We start from the raw sequence: 13,509 nt of genomic DNA on the forward strand, positions 1-13,509 counted from the left end.
TATGGAAATGTTTAGGACCCACTGTACTAAGGCACACTTTATAAAAGGCTTTATTAATGGTTAATGAATCATTTCTAGATAATTAATAAGAACACATTTAGGTTGCCAGGTTTTGAAAATCTTTTTATTGTTTTAGTTCATCAGATATTGACTCCGAATGACCCTTTCTGGCCCAAAAATCCATTTCTTAACAACTTAATAACATTTATAATACTTGAAAGATTCTTGTAAACCCCTTTTTATTATCTTATTAACATTTAATGTTACATATGACTTGCTAACATTTGCTGTTGGCTTATTAGCTAGTGAGAAACCTGTAGCCCTTATCATTAATTAACTATAAACATTAATAACAACATGTTTGATACACTTGTTTCCCCTTTGTTAATGACTGTATTAATGACTTGACCTTTAATGACTCCCCAGCCCGACAGATTTTCCACAACATGGCAACCCAAAAGTTGTTTAAATGAATGGCTTTAAAGTGATCAATGAAGCCTCGTAAAGGATTTAATAAACATTAATGAGGTTATTAATTACAACTAATAAACCCTTTACAAAAGATGTGTTTTTAGAACGTGGTACGTTCACCCTTTCACATCAGGTGGTGATGTTAAACTGGATAGAGCACAAAGAATTAACTTATGGGAAAGTAGTGGTGGCCATAAAAATAACTGATAAACCTTGCGTTGGGTTGGAGGTCATCAAACAGGATCATTTTGACAAGACCTGTCTCTCCTCACTTGCCTCACTTTGGCTCAACTGAAAAGGCAGATGGGATTCTTTACATGGTGCGCCAAAGAACACTTGGCACAAAGTAGTGATTGCGTCCTCAAAGGATTAGCCAGTTGCAAAATGCCTAATACAGTACCAGACAAAGTGCACAAGCATACAAGCAATCAGTAAAGAGCCTACTGAAATGTCGTTAAAGTCTAGGCAAAGCCAAAATAAATATGTGGACTGTTTTATCAACCACTGAGCCAAATCAAATGATTAAGAAAAATCAGCAAGTGTCTAAAATTAAGTTTCAAAATCGTAAAGAAATAAGCAGTAGCCTAATCTCTGCTCTGAGACGCTGTCCTGCTAAAGGCGCTGAGCCCAAGAACGAGCTGCTGTGCATCAAAAGACTCTCTTTAGCAGCTGACCCAGTAGCAAACACAGTCTATGGAAGCACAGAACACAATCCCAAGTCACAAGGATGAGTGCTGCTCCGTGGCAAGAGACGTTAGCCTAGTACAGGGTTTAGTTTTACACTATGTAGGTTAAACTCTGCAATTAATCCGCAGTTCACATGTATCCCTGAACTGTGGTGGTCCATTACACTTTAGGCTATATTCAACATCACAGATTATTTCTGATCAATAGAAGGTAGAAAACATTACACTTCACAACGTTTTGTATCCATAACATGATTGTGTTATTGTAAAATTTAGCAGTAAAAGCAGTAGCCTGTATAAGTCAATATTATATTTTTCAACTTGGGAGCAAAACGTGCCCCTTGGGGAATTTTTTTTTACCATAAATCCCTGTTCATGCTAATTAAACAACTGGACTTTGGGGTCAAGTGTTGTCGTATCCGGCCCATGTCCCAGATGTGAAAGCCCCCTTACTGGATTACTGAATATAATAATATTATATTATGAATTTTGAATTGTAACCTGCCACCAGAATTTAGTGATTTCCTTACCAGAAATTGGTGCCTAAAAATGTATCAGAATACAGGAATTGAAGTCTTTTACCCTCAAAACTTACTGGGGGACCCCCCCCCTGCTTCATATGTTCCCCCAAAGGCAAATTCTGAGCAATGAAAAACCCTAATGTATAAAAACTTATTTAAATTGCAGAGTTGACTAGATGGTGAACCAGACGACAATATGTACAGTGTCAACAGAGAGAAACACGGACAGTCGAACAGACCGACAGTGCCAACAAAAAGACAACATACTGTAGAGAATGACAGTAACAGCATACAAACGGCATAAATAGGCAGTATGTGTAAATATGTTATAAACGTGTGCTCTTTAAAAAGTAGTAAGCATTGTTTGCCAGTTACTTACATTAAATGTTTAAAAATATGTTACATATAAGGTACTGCTTATATTATTTCACCATCTGTACACAAATGTAATTAGTGAATGCACGTGTCCGTGGGTGGGGCTGCATGGGCGTGGCGATGAGCGCTGAATCTTTGTCCCAGTCCGCCCCTGGCAGTAACTGCCGTCGGGCTGGGTAGCCGGTCCAAGCTGAACGACTAAAAGGTTCGTTAGTGACACATATTTTGATATTTTTTAGTACCACACAGTTTACCGTCTTTTCGCATGTTTTTAAGTATATTCTAACATGTATGATGTGTTTAGAAAGAAATGATTCTTTACCCAGACTTTTAGCAACACACTACTACTTGGCATAAATACTGTTGACATTGAACTCTGGCCAACTGGAACCACTGACATGAAAAGGCCCGTTGATGCAATCAAACCTGTTGACTTTAGTCATAACTTGTAAGTTGCCACTTTTTATGATTAATGTGCTCAATGAACTGACAAACCTGAGACTGAATAGCTGAATAGCAATAGTGATACAATGCTACTGTAGGCCACATCATGAGAAAGCAACTTTTTTCGTGATCAAAGACACACAGGGTCAGCTGTTCTCATGAAAGTCACATCATGACGAAGATGCAAAATATCTTTCGGGAACTTCAAACAATCCCCACAAGAGAAAGAGGTATGGGGGGGAACACATAGTGCCAAGAGTCTATTCATGGTTTAATTCAATGCCTCATTTTAAACTGACACAGCCCCCATAAAGAAATACAGTGTTTGCATTGTTTAAGCATACTATTGGACAGACACTATAGCATGCAACCTTATAGTGTCCAATATATTTATTATAGGAATATTACATTGATTATTGGAGTTTAAAAGTACCATAAAGGTACAATAAGGTCACTATAAAGACAAAAGTGAGCACCACAGACAGTTTAAATCCGTGTATGGACAGTATAAGACATGAAGTGTGTGTGTGTGTGTGTGTGTGTGTGTGTGTGTGTGTGTGTGTGTGTGTGTGTGTGTGTGTGTGTGTGTGTGTGTGTGTGTTTATTTATGCGTGTTTAGGTGGGGCAGCTGGAAGTAATCCTATTTAGGTACTAGCGTACAGGACTTTTGTTGGGCCCTAACGCTTATTTGACAGGAAATCCACACTTCAGCCGTTAACGGGCGGCGGACTTAAAGCCCTCCAGAGAGAGCAGCAGGGGGAAGAAATGGTTTGAGGTAAATGCCAGACGCCCGGCCCTCCCTCATTAAGACGCGTGCAGGTCATTTAATTTTTCTTTGGTCCCTTTTCCTCCCTTTGGTCTGTGTGTGTGCGCGCAGGAAAGTACCAGCAGGTGTAGAGGTGTGTGTGTGTTCAGCAGCTCTAGGCCTTGGCAGCAGGCACGGAGGTGCACTGCACACCGTACACACATCACACCCGTAACGTCAATCAATGTCAGTGCAAAGAAGAAATCCAGACGCTCAGAAAATCTGTCTTGGAGCAAATTTCTGTACATTGGTTCCCTTTGAACTACAGCTAGCCCTGTCCCACATGGTTCACAAGTCTCAGGTAAATAAGTTAGATTTGACAGCTGTTTATGCATCGAGGGAGAAGATGTTGGAAGTAGGAGTGCTCTTTCATAACAGACCAAAGCAATGGGAGTATTAACTTCCATGATTTATTTTTTCACTCAAAGCCATGGGCCTATTGCTGAGGATTCCAAAATGTCAGTCATTCTGCAGCATTGTTTATTAGAGCATGGGAAGTTTGGTAGTGCTATGATTTACAAGACTGACGAGCAACTTTATTTCAATACTAGCTTAAGATGTAATCGGTGTAACTGACGTACATTTCCCAACTGCAAGTAACAATAGGGTCCAGATATTGCACAGCACAATAACAAGCTACTTCAAAAGTTATTTCCAGATGATTTCCAGCTAATCACCCTTAACGAAGTCCAGTCTTCTGTCGGCACTGGGATTCTGAGATATAATATTCATGATTCATGATGCTTTGTTTCTGCATTTTCCAAGACTAGACCAAAGGAGGATTGGGGCTACGACACAAGAGAGTTGTACAGTAAAATAGTAAAAGTTGTGTTGTAATTGGTTTGTCTTCTCCGGCATGTTTCCCCTCTTTTGGCATCTCTTGCAGTTTGTAACACGTAAATGCTCCTTTCACCTTTCAAAAATTACATATTTTGTTGGTGGGGGCTAGTGGAAAGTGTGCCTCTTATATACTCTCAAAATGTATAGCTCATTTTTCTACAAAAACTGTGCACGCCATTAGAATTATTACAAAAGAAGTATGTTACAATCACATAAAGAAATCCTGACATAGTGGCTTTAATTTAAGGCTCTATTTTTGTGTCTCTTTTTTGCTTTTGCTTTCTCCTCATGCCCACATAAACACAGACCTATTTCATAGCCTGTTGAGCCACATAAAGAGGTGTGAACAGGGGAAGGGAGGAGGTGGAGGAGGGAGACCCAGAGAGATGGGTAGTCTTCATCATCAGGGAGAGCTGGGAGTATTTGGAGATCAGCTCCCAAGACTAGAACCTGTCAGCACTCACAAAATGCAGCCTCATTTGACTTGATCTTTACAGCACTATGCCAACATGTTATCATCTAAGATTAACTGGTTTTCACACACAGCTAATGTGCTTTTCCAGCTGGCAGCTTTAAGTCTTTGAGTACCGGCATTAAGTTGTTGCATGTAGTTTAAAGGGCAAAACCACCATTTTCAAACAACCAAAGCATGCAATTGCAGTGTGTCCCAGCAGCATTAAAGTTCTTAGTGGGAATGAAAAGTCCAGTGTCTGTCTAGTATTCAAATTTTGAGTTGTGTTTTTCGGACAATTCTTGATTGTGAGAGATTTCATGAATTTTACCTGGACTCACCTTATCAGGGTCCAGGGGCCCATGCCTTGACCTTGGGCAGTATTATTAACAATTCTGACCATCCTCCATGCAGAATGTTACTCCTTTTCCTCTAATTACTTTACACCCCAGCTGCCCAACAAACACTCCCCCTTTCCCCGCTTCCCTCCATCCCCGCACATGAAGGAGGCTAATCACCAGTGTGATCTCCCCCTTTTCACCTCTGACCCCCCCCGACACTAGAATAACAACCCCCATACCAGCCACTCAACCCCTCGATGCCCCCCAATTAGGAGGGTGCTTTTCCCCTTGCAGATGACAGATGAGGGGTCAGAGGGTTGTCAGACCCCCTTGCTAGTTTCTCCTCATGCCCACCGAGGGATGAAACAGAAGGACGTCCTTGCCTTGGGGAGTGACAAGGAAAATGGTTTAGAGATGGAAGTTGTATTGACATAGATAAATGACTGTCGAAGAACTGGGCACGGAAGCTTATAGAGTGGGGAAGTTGCAGTGGAAAGCAGATGGGAAGGTTAGACCTGTTAGATGGAATTAAGGAAGAAAAAGATATTCAAGGAAACGTTAAGATTGAAATGAGACAAAAGAAAGAGTAAAAACAACTGCTGCAGCAAGACTGAAAAATCGAGATATAACGAAAAGAGAATCAGAGGTCCGACAAAGAAATAGTGAGTGGCTTGAAGATTGAGGATTGAATGACCAAAGTAAAAACAAATGAAATAGAGGACAGGGGAAGAAAAAAAAAAAAAGACACAGAGAGAGATAAGGCAGCACTCGCTGTGCTAAAACACTGCAGCGAGCCTTTTTCCTCCGCTGCAATAAAAGCAGAGCTGCAGTCCAATGAATCAAGGCGTTGGGGGCTTTCCTCTCTCTGTTGTGTGTTATGTCCACTGCTAATGGCCAGCAGATGTGGAGGTATTTCACAAGTGTGGCTTTGGAAAACATTCCTGCACATAAATCCAATTAGGTCGGACCCTGCACACGAGCTAGCTAGCAAGATTGCGCTTATGACCGCCCAAACACTCTACAGACACAGTTGACTTAAATAATCCGATTTTTCACAACAGGTAGAGGAAGATGTAGACTTAGTAATTGTTAAAGCCTTTTTAAGCTTAGGCTGTTTGGGTTTGTCTGGTTTGGATTTTGTGGTGGATGATCAGATTTGACAGCTCAGTGTTTGCTGTAAGGATTTTCTTTATACAGGTGGTCTAAAAAACAGTTAAACTACACCAGAAAGAGAGGATTCATGAGACAATATCACAGATTGCATTTCAGGCCAAAGTTGTATCATCAATTGGAAATGCTCCTTTTCCCCAGATCACCTGCCCTGGGATTAAATAATGCAGATCAAATAACCATGTATGAGCTCTGTGCCAAGCTATTACCTCGAGGCAGCAAAACTTCAACGTAATCATGTTTCCTCTGAAAGCCATTCTACAAAAAACATCACCCTCCAAAAGTCAGTTATTTGTTCCTGATAGAACAACGCCTTGTTTGGACAAGAGACTGGTAGCCAGATGACTTCTGGCTTTTAAATGTGGTTTCATTATGAATAACGTTTCATTGGATGAGGTAAATGGCCATATGTATTGAACACAATCATGAAATCACATAGGTGATAAATGTTCCATGTTTGTCATTAAGTCCTTAAATTGCAAAGCTGACTCGCAAAATTTGATTCATTTATTGTGATCTGTCAAGCATGAATACGTTCTTTGCATGGGACAGGCATCATTTCAGGAAGTCTCTCATCAGCATGGAGCCTTCTTATTTCCTGATTGAACTGTCTGTTTGCTAAGCCCCACCCCCTAAGTTACTGTTGCTACACCTTTACCACTTGAAATTTGAGAACAATGGGTTTTATATAGGCCTACTATATATCATTTCTAGCCCACGACCATGAAATGACGAATGTCGGTAACATATTTCATCAGCTGTAGCTAGCTAACGTAAGCTATTGCTCAATCGGATTGAAGGAGCTGCGTATTCTGTACAGCAAAAAATAAAGCCGATAGCTAAAGAAATGCTCTGTGGTTTTGGAAATAATGCTACGTTAAGTGTAGGTTATAAGCAAGTTAGCTGGGCATGTTAACATTTGCAGCTAAGGTACAAAGTTTAAAAAAAGACACCAACTTCCTGTCTTAAATGAGTATCGCCAAAGATATCGCTTCAACATATGGAGGAATCCAAAGCTTGACAGGTTTACTGTGCCTAGTTACGGTTGCTAAGGTATGGTACGACAACCACTGTTTGGGGGCAGGGTTTAGCTTAAGTTAACTGGCTAGTGTTGGTCTAAAGTTCATTGTAAACACTGTAGCTGTTCTGGAAACATCAAATTCCCATGCACCAATATCCATTTGTTAATAAAACCAAGAGGAAATAGATTATGCAATTGCAAAATCTTAATTTCATTATACTTGTATAAACGAACGTTTTGAGAGACTAAATTGCCTCCAGCTGCATCAAATGTTTTCCAGAATATATTCTGATATTAAAACTATTTTTTATTGTCTGTGTAATAAAATGTTTTATTTGAGAGCTTTGGATTTTAAGTGTGCTCATCCTTTTCTTATCTTATCTTATCTGTTTCGACACACCTGTCTACTAAAACTTTGATACAAGACAGCAGCTTTTGATGCAAAGCCTGCAAATAAAAAAAATAAAAGAAATACTGTTTAGCATGAGCTTGGCTAATGTTGTTTACAACTCCTACTTCCTACATTCTCCTCAGGATGCCTTATGTGACATCCAGTTATTGTGCAAACACAGGGTAGGCCGGGTCATAAAAGAGAGTTAACATATTTTGTCCACATTTAGGCTTGACCACAGCCAATAACTGGTATCTTTAAAAAGTTAAAGGCGGCAAACAGACCACAGTTCACAAAACCCGGACACTAACATCATCCTAGCAATTACAACAGTACATAGGATCTGACCTAAAGTCAGCGCTCAGCAGTGACTGCAGCCTACTGTGTCTGGATCATGAGCTATTGTTTAGTGTGGCAGCTGCTGCAGGCTTGTCTGGCACCTCGTTCACTGCTAACTGGCTCCACGTGTGTAAAAGGACAGGTCCACATACATTGCATGTACTTTCTGCACACACATGAGGTCCACACATACAGGCGTAAATGCACACCTCGCCACACGCCACAGACAGACACACGTGCACACACACACACACACACTCACTCACTAAGCCCCTGGCTTTAGTGGCACAGCGGGAGTGTGGTGGTCTTGTGTAGCTTTATTAACTGGGGTGGGGCAGAGAGAGGTGAGATGGTAGAGTGAGGGATGGAAGGATGGAGGGAGGGGGAGAGAGAGGACAGAATAAGGGCGTGGGGGGAGTCCCACCAGGTGCTAATAGATTTCCTGCAGCTTTGAAACGTTTGCTTGCGCTAGTCTCCTGGAATGGAGTCAGGTTTCATCTGTGGCAAATTACCCGGACCGAGGATTGACCTCCTTTAACACACACCGCAGACACACGCCTGCGACACACATTCTGACACACACTTAGCAAGTGGGACAGACGTGTGTCCACACCCACAGTTACACCTAGATAGCACTAAAATACATCCTCAGTGGTGAAATGCCTTCACAAAGTCATATTCATAGACATTTTCTGTCTTTAAAGGAACAGTTCAACATTGTTGGAAACAAGGTTGTTTGTTTTTTGTTCCGAAAATTAGATGTAAGGATTGATGCCTGGAGCTGCGGATTGCAACAATGTTAGAATAAAGAAGAGACGCAGGGAGAAACAGCTAGCCTGCATGGCTCTGTCCAGTCAGTTCAGAAATAGACCTAACAATGTTGTATTTCTTTTGATTAGGTTGTACAGAAAAAGTTGATCGTTTAATTAAACAAACAGGATATAATGTATTAATTAGGGAGCTTAGAGGTGATGGTAGGTGTGTTTTGTTACCTTCAAACAAAGCTAAACTGGAGAAATGTCTTAGCAAACAATTCCCATTTCTATGCTAAGGTAATCAGCTGCAGGTTCATATTTATCCAACAGACATGTCTAGAGTGGTATGAATCTTCCCTTTGTCAAGAAAGCGAAGATAATTATTTACCAAACAGAAACCCAACAGTTTCTTTAAAAGGTAAGTAACACGTCCCCACTACATGTGATTGAGATTGATATTAACCTTCTTATCTTACTTTCAGAAAGAAAGAAAAAGGAGCGTATATCCCAACTTGTTCTTTTAACTCTCTCACCCACTTTAACTGCACTAATTAGGCATTAACACACCTTTGCACTTACTCAGCAGCAAATTATCCTTTGACCACACACCCACCCACACACACACCCACACACACACACACACACACACACACACATACACACACACCCGTGTGCCAGCCCTTTGATACTTGCTGTGGGAGAGGTGATGTACTTGCCTGTTTGCATGCTCGTGTGTGTGGGTGGGTGGTGTGCGTTTAAGTGGGTTTGAGATGAGTCGCCTGTTCTCAGGAAAGTAATTGATGTAGCGTGTTTATACCGTGTATGAAAATGTATAAGTTTGTTTATCTATTGTGTGTGTCCATATTTTTGTATGTATCCATATTGGTGTGTGGGCTTTTAGGAATGTGCACAGCTACATAAACATGGCCAGGTCATGTTTGTAAATGATAAGTTGTTCTCAAACAGTTTACCTGGATAAATAAAGGTTTAAAAAAAACAGTCACAGTAGACAAGGGCTTGGCGTGTCAGAGAATCTTTAAAAGAGTAGATTTTCTGTGTGTGCCAGACGTTGGCGATTAATCACACACATTATTGTTACACACGGATGAAATGCTGACTCGCTGTCCTGGTCAGACACCCGGGGCTCGCACCAGAGGAAATAACTCACTCTAATAGAATAAAAGCTGTCTGCCTGACTTTGTGTCTGTTATGTAATTGGCTTGTATCTGATCAATCTGATATGTGTCTGTCTGTCTGTGTAACGAGAGACTGTAAGACTCATGGTAGCTGTTTGTCTGGAAGTGTTAGTCATTGTTTGTGACTCTGAGCATGAATTTATGTGTTTGATCAGTTGGTCAGTTAAAAATCTGTCTGCCAGAGGGATTGTTGCCAAGGACCAATAGTCATAACATGGGCCAGATGCTGACAAATCTTTGACAATCCAGTTTACCATTGTCAATACGCAGTTTGCATGACTGATTCATGCTGCTTCACTGCTTCGTCAACAAATCACTCTTATCAACAGAATAATGATCATTTCCTGTAAAAAGTCAGCTCAACCAAAATACGACAATATTGTTGTACCTCTTGTGTTATCTAACTCATGCATATACTTTTGGTGTTTTTGTCCTGGTTTTAAGACATTTCTCTCTGAGATTTCTGCCCCTATCATATACGTGTGTATATTGGTATGACCACTTTACGTTGGAACAGTTTACTTCCAAAGAAATAATCCCTATGAAAACAGTTCACTGTGTGTTGTGTGGATCATATGGGCACTTGCCTGGCAACCATTCGGCGATGTCAAGGCTCCACATTTTCAGTTTCTGTTTGGATTAAACAAATGAGATATACAATTTTGATTAGTGAGCTAGGTGTTGGTAGGCAGCGAGAAAATGAATGAAATCCTTTCTCAAAATGTTAAACTACTCCTTGAAAGTCGTGTGAAGACAGGTTTCCAAATTACATAATTTTTGCTAAATCAATAAATGTCACTCATAAGACTTTTAGGGTAGCTAAACCTTTTTTTCCTTCCCTGTTGAGGCACCATCATTTAAAGACAAAGTTTTGACAGCTTGTTTCTTTTTGACCTCGGCCTGTCTGCAAATCTCTGTACTGTAAGTGCTCCTCTGTCTTCTCCTTTGCTCTTTTCTCCCCTGAGATAAGGACTACTCATATTTCCAGTCAAGGACAGCTGATACAAAACCGTGGGTGATGCTGGTGATTCAAAAACCACATCAATCCTCCGGTACTGGTCACTGCACGGCCCAATGAGGGAGGGCGTCCCACATCTGCCCTGGGAACTTTCCGGTTTACCGATACAGCCGTAGCCTCCACTTTGATATCACTTTCTCTGCAGAACATGAAAGGAAAACATGAACATGAAAATCCAATGCTACCAGACTGCAGCAATTACAACAAAGGGAGTACATAAATGACCAGCAGATGATTCACAAAGTCAGTGCTCCTAACAGGGATCCAAAGTGGTGCAGAGAGAAAGAGATTTAGAATTCAAGCTGTTGTGGAAAAACAAGGGAAAAACTTTGATTTTGCCAAATCAATTGTTTAAACCTCCGGTTTTCATAAGTTTTTTTCTCCGAGCTTTCAGGTGGTTCAAGTTGCACAAGGCTTTGTGAATAATTTCTTTTGCTAATTTTCAGAGGAATATAATTTATTTTGAACACAAAAGACTGAAGTTGATAGTGCAATAACATACGTCATCAATACACCATCACCTTCATCATGCAAGCTGCATTTGATTACGTGACTGTTAAAAGCTATAGTGCGTAGTTTCTGTCTCCCCTATGAGGAATTCTAAGTAAAGACAACAATTCTGTCGGTGCATCCACATGACACAAGCCTTCCGTGATCATGTACCAACCCCACCCCTCCTCCACGCAGTTGCTAGTAGCCAAGGAGGACATGGAGGATGAAAAAAACATGATGGACTCTTCAGAAGTGGTAATTATCTTGAGTTTCTGTGCACGAAAGTCGCTGGACGACACCAGTTTCTGAACATAGTCATACTGAGAAATACAGAGAACGTTTTGTGGAGCTGATAGTCTTCATTAGCTTTGTATCAACTCATTAAGCAATGGTTTGAATATAACACACATTCATTATTATAAAGAAGCTACGCACTAAAGCTTTATTCCAAATTTTGAGTACGTAGACATTCCACCTCCTGTGAAGACCATAATGTTACTTACCTAGCTGCTGTAATTCTTGCACAATGATGTACATCCAAATGTAATGTGACACATTTACACAATGAAGTTACTCACCTTCCAAAAAGAGCTTGGGTGGTCTCTAGGCAATCCCACATAAGGTAACTTGAAGTGAACCCCAGACTGTGAGGTTGAGACTGTCCGAAAGTGTGCACCATTGTTCCCGTTTGTATGATTAAATGCGTCAAAACAACAAACACAAGCAACAGACAGGGAGTTCAGGGTGGCAATGTGATGCAGCCAGGAGGAGGTTATGGAGGCAGACTTATCACTCCACCTCCAAGTGTCGCCATTGGGAACAAACTTTAGACTTGTCACGTTGCACTGCCCTGCTCGTTTTTAAGCTTAATAAATCCAGAGTGTATAGATAGTTGTCTCAGAGGTAAATGATGATCAAGGATTTATTATGCAGTTACATGCGGTTATCATTGGGGTGATGAACTGATAAACAGGGATGGATGTTATGAATGTTTAACGTAAACTGCACTGTAATCAAAGGTATTTTATATGTGCAGATAAGTTTTCCTGAAACTACTGCACAGGCTACCTGGAGCTGCTTACCATCTGTATGCATGATGAAAGAATGCCATACTTATACTGTAATCTCCTTCATTGTTATCTAACATCTAACAAACCATTAGAATGTAAGGAGTTGCATGCAGTTGACTGCTGACCCTCAGGGTACAGACTTTCTGAATAAGAGAGGCACATCCACCCATTAGCTATACCTGCTTATCCTTTAGACTCTTTGGGGGCTGGAGCCAATCCCGGCTGACATTGAGTACACCCTCGACGGGCCAGTCAATCACAGAGCTGACACATAGAGACAGACAACCATTCACGCTCTCATTGATAACTACGGGCAATCTAAAATCGCCAATTAACTGTGTCGGAGAAAACCGGAGCACATGGAGAAAACCCATGCAGACAAAGTACATGCAAACTCTACACAGAAAGGCCCCAGGGGGCCAGTGGAAGTAAAATTTATGCTAAATATATCAATCTCAGCTTCCCCGAAATGAGATCCCCTTGTGCCATATAAGTATCACAACATATCTATTACAGCAGTTGTGATTGGGTTTTGAGCCTGGGCCAAAAACGCGTTCATGAAGTGTTTGAAATTTAAATGAAGGGGTACGAACTTCATTTGGGATCGGGGTGGTTACAGATGTCCCTCCTGAGCACAAAGCCTAAGTAACAACCTTTAAAATTACACAGAAGAGCTAAAAGAGAGGAGATGTGGAGACAAACCAAAACCTCAACAATGCCTTGGTGGTCTAATTATTGCTCTTTGTTGTCGATAGAGGTTCTGAATGTGTTTTTTCCCCTCCCAACCACAACCCTCAAAGTTGTTCTTTCTTCCCAACCAACATGTGCCTAGTGGATCCTTTGTAGCCTGCATCTGTGCAAAAACAACATTTTCTCAGTGGTGGTCAGCTGGGTTTGTCTGCGGGCATAAAACAGGTTTTGTGTGGGGACAATGTACCCCTTAGTAATACAAAACGGGCTGTACTGTAAGATCACTTCCACTGAATAGGAATGGAGAATGTCGAAACCATATCTTCTTCATCTTGCACGGTGAGGAATGCAAGCGTAAGCATTATCTGAGAAGAGGGGGAGAGAGGGGTTTGAGAGCAAGACATGCATATGAATGAAGTGGTGAGCTACAGTG

The sequence above is a fragment of the Perca flavescens genome, chromosome 23 (genome assembly GCF_004354835.1).
Source record: "Perca flavescens isolate YP-PL-M2 chromosome 23, PFLA_1.0, whole genome shotgun sequence".
Classification (NCBI taxonomy): Eukaryota; Metazoa; Chordata; class Actinopteri; order Perciformes; family Percidae; genus Perca; species Perca flavescens.